Source organism: Zootoca vivipara, chromosome 5, assembly GCF_965207765.1.
Source record: "Zootoca vivipara chromosome 5, rZooViv2.hap1.1, whole genome shotgun sequence".
Lineage (NCBI taxonomy): Eukaryota > Metazoa > Chordata > Lepidosauria > Squamata > Lacertidae > Zootoca > Zootoca vivipara.
In genome coordinates, this window is record NC_142588.1 from 17,114,450 (window position 1) to 17,130,934 (window position 16,485).

Consider the following 16,485-nt stretch of genomic DNA (forward strand, 5'->3'; position numbering starts at 1 on the left):
AAGCACTAACGGATTTCTGAGGTAAATCAAATCTCCCACTTATCCCTCTAGCCTTTCTTTAAACCCTCTAGCACTCATGGGTTTCCAAAAATAAAAGAGAGTCCTCTTCCAGCCTAAACGTGGCCAGGTACCTATATAGACTTGGGGCTATAAGTAAGACTGTTCCTATGTGTACTCAGATAAGGGTTTCACTTCACTAGAAACTCCCTTACTGTAAAGCTAGCCTCCTTCCTGAGGTAACTTTATTATCATCCAGAACCTGTCTCCTCCTTTAGCCCCCCCCCCTTTTCTTGGTGCACTCTCAGCCACAAACCTTTCTCCTCTAAAAGGCAGTTTTGACAGTTTAAAAGAGCTCCCCACCAACTGGGTTCCTGGATACCTTAGCTGGAAATTGAAATAGACAATTACTGGTATGACACTTTAAAGATGGATATTTATTGACTTAAATCTTAATGGTTGCTTTCTGGTATCATTGGTACAGACTTAATTTCACAGGTAACGTTCTTGGTAATCAAATAACAGAATACCTATCAACTACTTCATCTAAGTCTACCTTCTCCATGACCACCCAAGCTCCCACACAAAAAACCCTCAACAACCACTTAACGGCTGCACATCATATTTAAAACCTCTGCAGTCCCTCCTCCAGCGGAATGTTGCTGCCAGTCACCAGGGAGACTGGGTTAACCCTTCAATTGGTCTGCTTGGAGAAGCAAAATACAACAGAACATTTCTTTAAAAAAACAAAAACAAAACACGTCACAGCCGGCGTATAGCTTCCAGGTCATGTGGCCAGCATGACTAAGCCACTTCTGGCGAATCAGAGCAACACACGAAAACACCGTTTAACTTCCGGCTGTAGCGGTTCCTATTTATCTACTTGCATTTTGACGTGCTTTCGAACTGCTAGGTTGGCAGGAGCTGGGACCGAGCAACGGGAGCTCACCCCGTCACAGGGATTCGAACCGCTGACCTTCTGATCAGCAAGCCCTAGGCTCTGTGGTTTAACCCACAGCGCCACCTGGGTTGCCCCATGCATATATTTTCAGAACATATGTACATGAATGTAAATTACATATTCCCTGGGAGTACATGCATAGTAATTAATTGCTACTTGACATTCTATGAGAAGGGTTGCCCAACCAACCTCAACTTCATTCTATGCTTTAGTGGTAGCAGAGGGAAACATGCAGCCTTTGTAAAAAATAAGAAGGATGTGTGCTTTAGCCTAATGTGACTTGGTTGGTTATTTAATTAATATTAATGATTACTAAATCTATTTCAGCTGCCTACAGGAATTAATGACGTACAATGAAATTTTGGAATAAACATATTAAGTGGTTATTTACTCATGTGCGGGGTGTGTGGAGTATTAAAGGAGGGTCGTACCTCTGGTGGAGGGCACATCGTGCTCCTTCTGGGATAGATTGCCCACCTTTGGTCCCCATCCTGCACTCAGCTCTCACCTGTGGCTCCTAGAAGCTGTCAGCATGCGGCAGCAGCCACACCCTGGGAATGGCTGTTGCTAGGGGAGGGTAGCTGATGGTCTCAAACCCTTGATGAGTTAGGGACTTCCTTGCATGTGGAGACAGTCTCCAGCTGACTGAGGTCTTGAAGTTTTGCAAGAGCTGCCTGTTGAAATGTTGCATCTGTGTGGGCGTTTTCACTACCTGAGCAGCATGTTGCAGAGAGGAGCAATCTGCTGGAGCTATCTGAATTTGTTAACAGAAGATCTGTGTTTAACTATGAGGAAATGAAAGGATAAAGAAATGAGATATTAGAATTATCATTGCATCAGAATATGAATATGTAATTTTGAGAGGCGATAAAACTTTGCATGAGCATGGACCTTGTGCCTTCAAAGTTGCTACACGCAGTGACCTAATTCTTAGAGGGTTTTTTTTACATTCATCAGAGCGAAAAGATTTAAATGTCTTTAGCTGTTGATGCAATGGGACATGCTGTTGATGCAATGCGACACCCACAAAACATTTCCTCCTTGACTGTTCATTGTTGTTTTTAAGTATACATGGGTGCAATTGAAGACACAGTCATGCAAAAGACTAGTTCTCTAGTCGGAATAAGAGAGGAATGATATATGAGGGAGATCAGCTGAAGCAGGAGGACAGGAGATGTTATCATTTCTCAAATATTTCTCAATACACTATAAGACAGGGCATTTGCAACTGTTCACATCCATTTGCTCCTCTACCTTGTCTTTCACCTGCGTCACCTGAGGAATGCTATGGACTGGGAGCTGCAAGGAGTGTCCAAACATTAAGGGTGCCCAACACCTCACTAAAAATATTGTGGGGAGCTCAAAGCGGTCCAGCCCCTAGGAGTCAGCACTCCCTGAGGGAAGACAAGCCATGTGGGGAACTACTTATCCTTATCCCCCCACCCTCTTCTCTCAAATATCATGCCAATAACTATGTTCAGAATTTGGGCTTCTGGGCTACACAGACACAAAACTGCTTGTTTCTAGAGACCTTTTGCTCTCAGGAGGATGGGGCCTGGTGCTCCCAGGCTGCAGCTCTGCCGATGACTTTAACCCATCCAAAGCTGCAGGGAACTGGAAGCATGACATGAAAGCCTTGCCCTGGTTTGCTTCTCCTCAGGGGCGGGATGAGGGGGGGGAGCAAGGAATAAAAAAGGAAATAAATGGGCAGTGGTTTCTGCAGCCAAGTATTTTGATACTATACTATGCGGAATATTTAAATGTTTCTTTGATTGTCCTTATTGTCCTTGAATCTTCCTGCTGCTCTTGCCATCCCCTCCTGCAACAGCAGTGTGGCGTGCCACACCTTTTGAGAACCCCTGTATTAAGCCTGAAATGGAGGGCACCATGTCCGTGTAGGGGCTTTTCAGTCTCCTCCCTTCAGTGGCAAATCAGCCCACAGGCTATTCAGGAAAGTCAGAGAATCTTCTAGACTTGCATTCCATGATGTGTGAGGAGCTTCTGCCAAATGTGGGCAATCCTTCCCACTTCCCTTCCTCCCCACTCCCACATTTAGCATAATCCTGGACTTGTTTGCATCCCCATCTGCTTGGCATTGACCCAGAGGCAAGATTAAGGGTGGTGGTGGAGTATGGAAACGGTGTATGGAGTATGAATTTTAGGATAGGAAGAAATAATTTTGAAACATCCCAAAGCTTTCTGGTCAAAAAGCTGATAAAAGAGGAAACAATGGAAGTGTATGTTGAGTTTCCAATAAATAAATTACGTCCTTGGTTACGACTTCTGCATTCCTGAATATGTTCCCCACACATGATTTGGAATCCACATGTTTCCACATCCAAAATTGCTACTACCGGTAGGGGTGCAGGTGAGAAGAGAAGTGGGCATTCAAAATGACCGCTGCCTTATCCACAAAATTGGCAAGGCCTCCCTCATTTATGATGGTACAGCAATAATTCATTACTCTAATTCACCATAATTCTTACTCCACGGCTATGCAATAAGTTTGGATTGATAAGAACAGTTAAGATGCTACATGCAGCAAATAAATGTATGGGGTGTGAAACTGCCTTTTAATAACACCACAGCAATGGTCTCAATCAAAATTTGGCTATCACTAGTGTATCCCTCTGTAGGAGCTCTGAAGGGAAGGGGTTTTTATCTCTATAGAAGCTTCTCTGAGAAGTGGGAGAGGATTTTGGGTTTTTTGCTGAAGTGATTACATTTATTGCAGAAATTGGGTGCTTTAGTTGAAATTCTTGAATTGCAGGAGGTTGGCCTAGATGACCCTCAGGGTCCCTTCCAACACTGCAATTCTATTTTTAAAAGCATCTCCAAAACTATTTCCTCCATGGATATAATCTAATCAAAATGTACATTATAAAAACAATTATTTACTTATATAACATGGTGTTACGGATAATCAGCTCTGGGTTGCCATGGTTTAAAATGAGCCACAGAAAAAACTTCCAAGACCGGGTATTGAATGTACACTATTATTTTATCAATTTATGCATTGCCTTTCACATAATTCTCAAGTCCCAATAGCTTCATATGGATTTTAAGCAACACTGGAGACATATTGTGCCCTGCAGCACCCCACAGCTGAAGAGACAGAGGGTTGAGAAATACTCATCCAATTCTGTCTTCTGGAATTGGCCATTATCTCAAGACCGGAACCAATGCAGATCATTGCTCCGGGTACCCATCTTCTGTAGACAGACCAGGAGGATACCATGGATGATGGTATCAAAAGCCAATGTGAGAGGCTGCTGAAGCAGCAGTGTTGCATCTCATCACTCTCCCAACAAAGCTCATTTAATCGGACGGCCAAGGCAAATTTAGTCCAAACTTAGTAACCCCCTCTTGGACTCACTGATGTGGTCCAATGTGTTTTGGCAGCATCCGACTGGGCTAACTCAGCAATACATTGCAGCCAGCACACAACTGTGTAGATGCACTATGGAAATGCCGATTGACAGACAACAATTGCCGTGTCATGAGGCTCTGCTATATGAGACTCAGAATCAGTCATTGGCAACTTCTGCAAGACAGATTGCTCTTCTTACAAACTGATACAGCTTCCTTAACTTTTTATGTTGGAAGAGATTGTCTTAATATCTGCAGCTCCAGAATCTGGGTTTCCAGAAAACTTATTTATCTGCCAAATAATATTTATTAGTTTTCCATTTTTTTTTAACAAACCAATGCCAGATTACATCAAATTCATTATTTATTTATTTATTTATTACACTTGCATCCTACAAATCCTCAGAATGGTTTTCATGATGTCCCTCATCCCTATTTATCTTCACAACAACTTTCTGAGGTAGGTTAGGCTGAGCTATAAGTGGCTTTAGTCTACCCAATGATCTTCGTGGCTCAATCAACGCTTGAACCCATGTCTCCATGCTTGTAGTCCAGCATTCTAACCACTACACACTGTTCTGTCATAGATAATAACTACGAGAAGAATGTTTCTGTGCATGTGCAGATTGTCCTCTTACCCTCAAGCAGTCGCAACCTATCCATATTTATTGAAGACTGAATAAGTCAGGTGGCATGGTCCCCGAGCAAACATGACCTTTCTTTTCTAGAAAGGAAGCATTGTTGCAAGCAACACCATGGGCGTAGCCTGGATTTTTGTTTGTGTGGGGCAGGACTTTTGTTAGGGGGTGCAGAGCCGACATGATTGGTTAGTTAGTTAAGTATTTCTATTGTTTTGCTTGATTGGGGGAGGCAGCTGCCCCCCTTGCTTGCACCCAAAGGAATGAGAGGGAAAAGTGCCGTTGTGCCCATTGCAACCTCCTCTTGCACCTTTTGTTGTGCTTTACAACAACTACCATCTGCTTGCAAATACCCCCTTCTTGGGCAACATGGTGAAGAGAGTAGTGGAGGAGCTGTTACAAGAGTTTCTGGAGGATACAGCCCATCTGATCCATTTCACCCCAGCTTCAAGCATGATTTGGGGACTGACTCAGCATTGGTCACCCTGATGGTCGTAATGAGTAAGGTGTAATGAGTAATGAGAATGCCCCTGGCTTCTTGATCTGTTTTGGGGTTTTGATACCATTTATCATGATAGCCTTCTGGACAAGCTCTGTGGGGTGGGTAATAGTGACACTGTTTTACAGTGGTTTCATTCCTAGCTGCAGAACTGTGCTCAGAGAATAGCATGGTGAATATGGCCAGCATATTCCAGTCCAAATAATGGCCAAAGTCATTCATGCACTGGTAACTTCAAGACTTAATTATTACAAATTAATGCACTTTATGCAGGGCTATCCTTGAGCCCGGTCCAGAAGCTCTCGCTAGTGCAGAATGCTGTGGCTAGACTATTGAGAGGGACATGCTATCACCAGAACAAATCATCAATGCTTAAAAGCTTGCACTGGCTGCTCCAAGGCAGGTTCAAGGTTGTTGCATTAATTTAACAGGCCCTTAACAGCTTGTGATCAAAGTACCTTTAGACCCGACTGATCCCTTATATCACAGTTTGATGACTGAGGTTTTCAGGGAAGACGTTGGTGGTGGTCCCCCATGGTTCAGATGAACAGCTTGTAATTTACAGCTTCTATGCATTCAATATTATTCAATATTGCTCACCTTGTTACAATTCTGTGGCTGGCAAGACAAGAGGAACTCATTTTCAATGCAACCATCATACTTTCCAAAGTACATAGTCAAATTCTTGCAGCAGTGAAGGTCTCCAAGATCAATGCAGGAATGGGATTGTTGATCATACATATTTCAAAAGGAGATTCTTTTAAAATGCACTGCAAGAATCAGAATGTGATAGATTTACAGGCAAGGGATATTGGACATAATATACAATTGGCATCATGGGAAAAATTATGGAGGGAAGATTTAAAATTTACAGCAAGCTGTATGTTGAAAGAGAATTATATGAAAGTGATGTATTGCTGGTACCTAACTCCTACCAAGTTAGCAAAAACGTATAGAATGGCTACAGATATATGTTGGAAATGTAAAGAGAAAGAAGGCACATTTTACCACTTGTGGTGGACATGCAAGAAGACAAAAGCATATTGGGAAATGATTTATAATGAGTTGAAAAAATGTTTAAAATTACTTTTGTGAAAAAAAACTGAAGCTTTCTTACTAGGAATTTTAGATCCAGAAATACCTAAGGACCAGAACAGACAATTTGTGTATGCTACAACAACTGCTATTTGCCCAAAGATGGAAAGAGGGTTGATCAGAATGGCTGATAAAGATGATGGACTATGGCAAAAATGACTGGGAAAATCAGAGATCAAGAGGACAATAAATTTAATAAAGAATGGGGAAACATTGGCAGGATTCCAAACAGCTCTTACAATGTAGCGAGAACTATGGTAAAAATTGAGTTTTAAGAAAATATGGAGAATATTATATGATGCAGTTTGAAAAGAAGATATTGGGAAACCATGGAAAGGTGGAGGGAAGTCTCGGGATTCAGAGAATCCTATGTGTAGAATGACTATGATTTATGTGAGATGATAATTGTTAAAAGCAAAAATGAATAAAAAAGAATGTAGTAGATTTACAATGCATTCTAATTCTTACCATGCTTCTTTTAAAAACAAAACAAAACAAAACTCCTTACTTCTTTACTGAGTAGAGATAAACAACCAATGGCCTGAGAACTCAATCCATGTATTGGGAGTCATTCAAATCTATCATCCTGATGCAAATTCTATAGCCCACACCTCCATACATTTACTCCATGCACTATGGGAAATGTACAGTACTTCCTACACTAAAAATTGTTTGCCTATGTTACACAAAAAATGACTTGGAACCAAGCCAGACCTAATTTTGGAAGATCTGTAATAAACTCATGTCCTGCTATTTTTAGAAATGGCAAACACAAAATTGGGAGGGGGGCAGGTGGTAGTTACGGATTCAGATCTGTTTGTGGTGCTAAGGAATGGGTTTAAAACACCATGCCATTTCACCCAAGTTGCCCCCTCAGAACTAGTATTTGCCCAACAGGAAGGGTGGAGGTTGCAAGTACCATGCAGCAAATTTCTCTCTCCCCCCCCCATTTTATTTTATTTTTTGCTGTATAGAACCTAATATTCTTAATTTAGATGGGGGAATTACTTTGTTGCTGTTATTGCTAAACATGGGGAAGTCAGAAATCCTTTCTGATCTACTTAAAATCACCCGGAGCTCATCTACCTTCTGGCCATCCCTGCCGTGTGAAGGAAATAGAAGCTTGGGAAGCAATTCAGATTGGTGGGGAGAAAACAAAGCAGAAAGGGTTAAAAAATCCCCTTTCAAGCTCTTTCTGACTCCACCCACCCCCTCAGCTGCAAGCATGTGATGCCTTATCACTGATCTCCAGACGTCGAGTCTGGATTGATATCGGGTGTCTAGAGCCTTTGTTCACATTGGAGGGAGGAGTCAAACTGCCGTGAGTCAAAAGGCTTTGTTAGTATTGTGAAGAACACAAAATGTTGTCGTGGAGAAAACTGGAGCACTCTAGTCTCCCAGCACTCTAGAAATGGCAGTGGCAATGGTAATGGATATCTATACACATTATGTGAACCCAGAAAACAGGTCCAGTCTCCACAATGTACTGCAGGTTAGAATGTGGTTGCTCTATTCTGCGGATCATCCAGGCACCTAGGTACATGGTATCTCTTTTGTGGGAATAATCATCTACCTCCTTCTTTTAAAGGCAGTAGTTTTGATGAAGGAGCCTAGAATACAGAAACAGACATTTTCTGCTCTTCTGGGGTGAAAGACCCTACAAGGAAAGTCGCCCCCCCCCCGCCTATACACACATCCCCACACTGTGGTCTAGTCAGGGAAGAAAGTAGGCTTGAACCCAACATCTTGGCATTGCAGTTTTCCATGTGGAATATTTTGTTTTTATTGAGGAGTGTTTCATCTCGTGAGCCCCATGATCCATAGCCTGTGGCTGTATAGCCCAGAAACAGGTTTATGGCCTTATCTCTGGTTTGTGAGAACTAAGTTGAAGTGGCAATGGTTTGTTTAAGACCATTTAATGAGATGACAAGTAAGACTGGCAGCAACCACACCAGATTTCTGCAAGGGCATAGAACAATTTCTCAAGACACATGTTTTGATCATATAAAGAATTCAGGACACTTTAACATAATATGGCATGCTTGAAGCACAAAGGCATTGTGCCATTGAGCAAACAATAAAGATAGGACTAGTATTGATTTTAAATGTATTCTGAGTAATTTAGACAACATTTACTATTACTGACCACCAGAAGGGAACTAGTTTATAAATTCTTATTGAAGCTACTGATCAGATCTTAGAACATTTCATTGGCCTGGTTGTATGTAGCACTAACCCATTATTAACATTAACCATAGTCAATAAACCATGGTTACAACTGAGGCATCAGGCAGGTAATGAGTTAAACCTTGATTCAATGCATCATAGAATCATTAAAAGCAGAGCGGGAGCAGTTGTATCTTGAGAGCAGTTTGAATTTTTTCACTTCATTGACAACACTGCAACTTTGGGGCGATGGCACTTTAACCATAGTTAAGGAGGAGATGCAGGTTCACATGTAACACTAAGCTATTATTAACATTAACTAAGATTTCTAAACTAGTTAAAACCTTCAACAACATTTAACCATAGTAAATAAACAATAGTTAAGATCCTGGGCTGGGTTCCAGGAATTCTGTATTTAATTCTGAGATGGATTTGATTCTGAGATGGATTCTGAGATGGATTTAAAAGAATTAATTTTGAGTTTGAAAAGCAAAATAGGAGATAAGGATGAGATCTTGCAGATTTATTATAATGATTCAGGATCTCATAACCCAATATTGACCTCAAGGCCTTTTGCCTTTATGTGGTTGAATTAAGCTTTGATGAACATATAGCTGTCTGTATTTGACATAGGAGACATGAAAAAAGATGGCTTGATGAAACAGTTCATGAAGGCATTAAATACTCCAGGTAAATGTTGTCAACATATAGAGGCATCTACTAGGCTATCACTATAAAAACCCTTACTCTCAGCTAAGGGAATCGGAGCTGTTAGATCGTTTACTCCCAGGCATGTGCAGAGTGCTTACGCCTCATTATTTGGCAACCGCCCAGGGAATGCTAGTGTGAGGGCTGTCAGGGCTTTCTTTACAGAGGAGGGAGAAAAACGCAACCCGAATTCTCAGAGGGCAGGCTCAGGAAAGAAGGAGGCAAATATGGAAAAGTGGGCACAGGCTCGATGGTGGAATCCTCCCTGGGTTGCATTTGCCTGAGCTGAAGTCCCAGCCACATTGGCCAGACTTATTCCTGGAGGGGAGTCCGCAGGGCCAGCCAAAGACATTTTAATACCTGAGACACAAAACAGTGTCCCCACCAGGGAAGAAGGGGCGAATGGAGGTCTACATCAGGAACAAGGGACAGATTCTCCAAGAGTCCCTACTTTCCGGGAACAGTTCCGGATTTACAGAAGGTGCCGTGGTTTCTGATCTGTTCCTGGAACGGCCCACTTTTCCTTGGGACACCCCTACTTTTATTGGAAAAACGCTGGAGATAGTTGGGGGATAAAGATCAAATGGCGAACAGAGGCAGGAAGAGACCTCTTTGCTCAGAGGCTGCTCTAGAGGCAGATTTGGAGGGAGTTAGTGGAAGCTGAGGACGATCCAGCTTCCAAGCAGAGGCGGATTCAGGGCAGCACAACTATGAAGTAATGAAAGGAGCAGAATGGAAGGCGAAGGTGGGGGAGGGGCACCCGATTTGGGGCGTCTGAAATTCGAAAGATCAAAGGCCAGATATGCTGGTGCGGTTATCTCCCCTCATGGGTGGATCACCCCTGCGGGGGCGGGGTGGAGTGGGTGGGAGGGAGGGAGGGAAAGAAGCGGGGAGACCTTCGCCAGGCCTAATGCGGGAGGAGGGGGGCAGCCGGTGTGACGCCGCAGGGGAAACCGTTGCAAAAGGGCGCGAGGGCAGGAGAGGCGGGAAACGGCGCGCGGCGCCAACCTTGGTTCTATGAGGCGAAGCGAGAGGGAGTGGGGGATGGGCGGCCGTTGGGACCAGAAAGAGGAGCGTTCGTTATCCCGCTGCTGCTGTAATAAGGGAACACAATGGCGAGAGGGAACCCGGTAAGAGTTATCTAGTAGTCGGTCCCGAGGCGCCACAATAGGGCGAGGCTGCGCTATCTTCCCTCAGGTATATATATATATTTGTCGGCATATTAGCCTGAGGCCAGGCAGGCTTCAAATCCCTACACACACACACACACACACACACACACACACACACACACACACACACCAAAATCACTGCACACCCACACCCACAACACAATCCCTACATACACACACAGATCCCAAAATTCCTGCGCACATACACAACCCTGAAGCCGACTCGGGTGCCTCTGCGCCAGTCGCCGCCTCTCAGGCTGGTCTACCTCGCGGGGTTTCGGGGGCTGAGAGGGCGCAGGGGGAAGGACGAGGTCCGACGGGGAAAAGTGGGGTCCTAGGAGGAAACTCTGGGGGATCCAGGTCCCTCGCCCCCCCCCAAAAAAGTTCCAATGACAGGGCTTACCTGGCCTCCTCCCCCCCCCAATATTTTATTCAAGTGGGAGAAATAAGCACGTGGAATTTTTTAAAAAACTTTATTTTATTTCAAGTTAAAATATACAAACCATAACGTAACACGACACAACTTAAACATAACATAACGAAACATAACATAACATAAGCATAACATAATCAAATCCAATTAAACATACAAGGTAAAGAAGAAAAAAGGGAAAAAAGAAAGAAAGGAAAAATAGAAAAAAATAGACAAGAAAAATACCAATAAAAAAATTAAAAAATAACTTCCAAACATTTACATTTGGTTGACTCCTGTATACAATTTTACTAGGCTTTCCCTAATCTTATAGATTCTAACCCAAATATTATATGACAGGTTTTTATATTTTCCACTCACTTAGTCAGCTTGTGCATTTTACTCTAAATATATCACCCATTTTGAATTCATTCCCTGCTTATAAAAATAATCTTCAACATATTTCCACTCTTCCCTAATCTTCTGCTTAGGGGTCCTCCTAATTATTGCTGTTAACTTACCTAGGTGCACATATTCTGTCAATCTAATACGCCATTCCTCTATGGATGGGATTTTTTCCTTTTTCCAATTTTGGGCTATCAGGGTTCTACCTGCCGCACATGCGTATAATAAGATGTTCCTCCTATCCCTCGGTAAGCTATCTGGGAGCAAGCTTAGTAACATAATTTCGGGTTTTTTCTCAAACGTGTATCTTAGCATCTTTTTCATCTCATCGTACACTTCGGACCAGAATTTACACACCTTTCCACAGCTCCACCAACTAAGTAGGTTGTCTCCCGTTTTCTCCCTACACTTCCAACACTTATCTTGGTTATTTTTGTATATTTTCGCTAATTTTCCTGGCGTAAGGTGCCATCTATAGACTATCTTCCACATGTTCTCTCTAATCCCCATGCATGCTGTGAAGTTTATGTTTTCTTCCCATAATTTTTCCCATTGGTTGCTATATATCACCCTGCCAAGATCCTGCGCCCATTTTATCATCACATGTTTAACTTGTTCGTCTTTCATTTCCCATTCTAATAGGTATTTATAGATTTTGGCCAATGGTTTTACAGAATTATTGATTAGTAGTTCTTGCAGTTTTGACCTATTGTCTGTAAATCCTATTGCTCTATGCTTCTTAAAAATACTTTGCAACTGGAGATAATGTAGCCAACTTTGGCAATACTCTTTAATTTGGTCATACGGTTTTAAGACATACTCATCATTGATTTTTAAGGGACCCAGGTGGCGCTGTGGTTAAGCCACTGAGCCTAGGGCTTGCTGATCAGAAGGTCGGCGGTTCGAATCCCTGTGACGGGGTGAGCTCCCGTTGCTTCGTCCCAGCTCCTGCCAACCTAGCAGTTCGAAAGCATGTCAAAAATGCAAGTAGATAAATAGGTACCGCTACAGCGGCAGGTAAACGGTGTTTCCATGTGCTGCTCCGGTTCTCCAGAAGCAGCTTTGTCATGCTGGCCACATGACCTGGAAGCTATACGCCGGCTCCCTCGGCCAATAATGCGAGATGAGCGCGCAACCCCAGAGTCGGTCACGACTGGACCTAATGGTCAGGGGTCCTTTACCCTTTACATCATTGATTTTAATTACCAGTTCTTTATATGTAAGCCATTTCCCTCCTTTGGGTTCGTTGCCCTAGGTTCCAATAGATATCTAAATTCCTCCCAGATATTAATTAATGATTTTTTAAATACATGATTTGAAAATGATATATACTCCCCTTTTTTCCTCTCTTAACAGGTAAGCGTGCCAGCCTCCGATGTTCCTGAATCCTTCCAATCTTAGCAGTTCCAGATCATCCAGTAGCATAATATAGCTTTAGGTTGGGAGCTCCCCACCCTCCCCTTTCCTTGATATCTGTTAATATTCTGTATTGTACCCTCGCTCTTTTACCTTGCCAAATAAAATTATTCAAATCCTTCCTCCATGCCTCGAATGTTTTTTTTTTTAATTTTTATGGGTATCATTTGAAACAAAAATATCATTTTTGGAAGCACCATCATTTTTATTGCAGCTATTCTCCCCGCGAAGGTCAGATTCAGTCCTTTCCATTTGTCCTCTTTTATAATTTTCCATGTGTTGGCATAATTATTTTCAAATAGATCTGCATTGTTATTTGTTATTATGATTCCTAAATATTTGACATTTTTCACCACTTCCCAATCAATAATTAATTTTAATTTCTCTAATTCTTCCTTGCGCATATTTTTAACCATTATTTTTGTCTTCCCGTTATTTACCTTTAATCCCGCTACTTCTCCATATATTGCTAATTTTACCTTCAAAATGGTTAATGTTTCCACTGGATCTTCTGTCATTATTATGAGATCATCGGCAAAGGCCCTTACTTTAAGGTTGTTCTTCCCTACCGCGATACCTTTAAATTCTTTATTGTTTTGGATATCCTTTATCAAAAATTCCAATGACCAGATAAATAACAATGGGGATAACGGGCAACCATGTCGGGTTCCCTTTGATATTTCAAATTCCTTTGTAATATTCCCATTAATAATTAACCTTGCTTTTTGTTTATCATATATAGCCTTAACTCCCTTCATAAACTGCCCCCTTATCCCTAATCTTTTTAGTGCCTCTAACATAAACTCCCAAGCCAAATTATCAAAGGCCTTTTCGGCGTCGTGGAATTAAAACCCGGTTTCAGAACCATTTGCCTGGAAAGCAGATGGGAAGCAAACCCTGAACCGCATAAGCAGAATTGGTCCCTTGTCTGGTTGTCAGAAATTAGGTACAGGAGGAAATATTGAATGATGAAGTGATAATGTGTAGCCTTATGGACAGATTGGAATCTTGTAAGGCATTCCCAATACTCTCAAATAGCATGCTTTAGCTAAATGTCTGAGTCACATCATCATTCTACTGTGGATTTTGGTTTGGGGAACTCTTCCTTCCTGGAAGCTGCACTTAAAAGCAGAGAGGGGATCCGGCAGACCCAACCCCTTTCTGTATTCAGGCAACTTTTCAAAAAGTGAGTGCATTATGTAGCATGGCAGGCAGGTGGGGCTCAGAAAAATCCAGCCCAATAAAATCAGATGCACAAATAGACACGTATATATTTATATACATATATGCTTTATTGTTTTCTGCAAAAAGTAAAAAATACATTGTGCTACCGGTAACAATGCATCAAACATTAAAAAAAGAAAACCAATAAATAGCAAACAAAGAAACCAATAGTAATAATAATAGCAATAATGAACAGTTTATACCTAAACTCTAATTAAAATAACCGCCAACCCCAACTAAACATTTACCCCACATCAACCCGACAAAAACAAAAGCAAAATTGGAACATTTTGAAATCTTTACCCAATTTTCCCAACCCCAGATTTTTACTGTGGCCCTTATTTTAACAAGTGGCCAATTGTTCAGCTTTATTTTTGATTTCAGTATACAAGTGCTTTTAGCTTGCTTGAGCAAAGGGAAGTGAATGCTTCAGTAAATAGAAAGCCAGGTGATGATCCCAGACAAAGGCATTAAACAAACTTTATTGTAAAACTTTAAAATATACAAAATTTAAAAGTTAGGGAGGATTTATATGGATGGTTAACGAAACGGGTTCAATCCCTGGGAGTTCTGGTACTGCGAGGCATAGAGGTGCTCTCCTGGTTGCGGGATGCTAAGAGGTGGCTGCCAGAATCCTGCTCCTCCATAACTTTCGGGATAATGGAAGCTGCGTGGCTGGCAATATTGCTGCGTCGGACTGCTTGCGCTGCTGCCCAGGCTGCTTAATGGACTTCTCTTTCTTTCACAGCGGCTATAAGGAGTTGTAGCTCGGTTCCTGATCATTGTTTTGGAATCAGTCACCTTTGTTCTGGCTCTTCAGTTCTGAAACCAAGTCTGAACAAAAGAAAGGAAGGAAAAGGAAGCCTTAATCAGGGGAACCATGATATATGAACAAGTATGGGCACCATTTGTTCCTAAATTTGAAAAGGAGGGAGCACAACCCACCCACCCTTTACAAAAAGCCTTTACACTCACGATACAACACTCCCCCCCCCACAATAACCAAGAAAGAGAAAGTTGGCTCTTGAACAAGGCACCTTTCCCGATTTGGTCGGCGGCACCAGGGTGAACTAAGGCATTCGAATAACTACGCAAGGATTATTCTGAACCTTTTAAATTTATCCAGTATTTGAGGTTTAGGGAAGTCCTAGGAGCCCGCACTAGCCCCCTTCTTACGTGCACACGATCTTCTCCAGTTTTGGCGCAGCTTCCTCCTGGGAAAAGACATAGAGGCAAATATGAGGGAAACGCTCGGCTGAAATCGAAACAACGCTTGCAGATCTTACTCCCAACAGGGAAGCTCAGGGCTGGATCGCGTACACTGGACCCCGGGAGTAAGTTCCACTGAATCGGACTCTCTCTGAGGTTACACTGTGTAAAACGACCACCGGTTTCAAACGCTTCAGTGGCATTTCTTACAACCGCCTGGCTGAACACCCACACGGCTGAGCGCAGAAGGCAAAGCCTTTGCTTTTTGCAGGAAGGCTTTTGTACCTGACCTTAAAATGCACGCACATTGTTTCCTTTAAATAAACCTCCGGTTGCTCTGAACAAGGCTTGAATGAAAACAAGCCAAATAAGTTTACGTAAGAATTTTGCGCTCTTTCTATGCCTACCATCGTTTTTCGCAGCCAATCCTAACCACGTTAATTGGGAAATTAAATCGCCGTTTATTTGAAAAGGATTTAACAATTAGGAAAGTGTGCATAGAATCGCACTTTACACACAGTAAATGCTTCGTGCTTACGAATAAAGGTGTGCAACCCAGTCTTGCCTGTGCTTCTTGCAAGGATATATGTCGAAAAAAAGACTTGTTTAATCCCTCCGCGGCTACCACAACGGAGTCTTTGACTCCAGACCCAAATGAAACAGAAATCATCTTCCTTCCCACCCACTATACCCTATAAATCATTAGAGCAATGTTGTCCTTGTTTATAAAGACAGTGAATAAATGATCATTTTTTTAAAAATATTTCTCTTACCTTCGTTGTTGGATGTCATCATGCAAAAACTCTCGCTCGCTCTCTCCTAAATTGGTTTTGCCTTGAAAATGGATTCTTTCTCCTTCAGGTTCACTCTGCTATTCTGCTGGGGGCTCGGTCAGGGCATTTATCTCTGGTGGGCGAACCCCACCCTTACTTCTCAGCCAATAAGAGGGAGTCACCCTACCATTGAAAATTTGGTGAGAAGTGATCAAGTAATGATTATGAAGATTCTAATTTAATGCATTTGAGCAAAAAATACCTTTCTATAATCCATAAATAACCTTGCAAGGTAGATCAGCGTTATCTCAGTTGCAAAGGTCAGGGGGGCAGGGGGTCTTGCTCAAGGCCACCTACAACTTACATCCCAGACTTATCTTTGGCTGTGTACACATTACCATTTACTATGGCTCCAGAGCATTCCCACCGCTACCCTGTTTC

At 42.3% G+C, this 16,485-nt stretch overlaps 1 long non-coding RNA gene across 1 annotated transcript; it reads right to left on the bottom strand.

Moving 5' to 3' along the window:
• Nucleotides 1–14,113: 14,113 nt before the first annotated feature.
• Nucleotides 14,114–16,227, bottom strand: LOC148685586 (uncharacterized). Its single transcript, XR_015950056.1, has 3 exons — nt 16,045–16,227; nt 15,239–15,276; nt 14,114–14,896 (listed from the first exon to the last, which is right to left on the bottom strand). It is a non-coding gene; the product is annotated as an uncharacterized LOC148685586 (long non-coding RNA).
• Between the last annotated feature and the right edge of the window lie 258 nt (nt 16,228–16,485).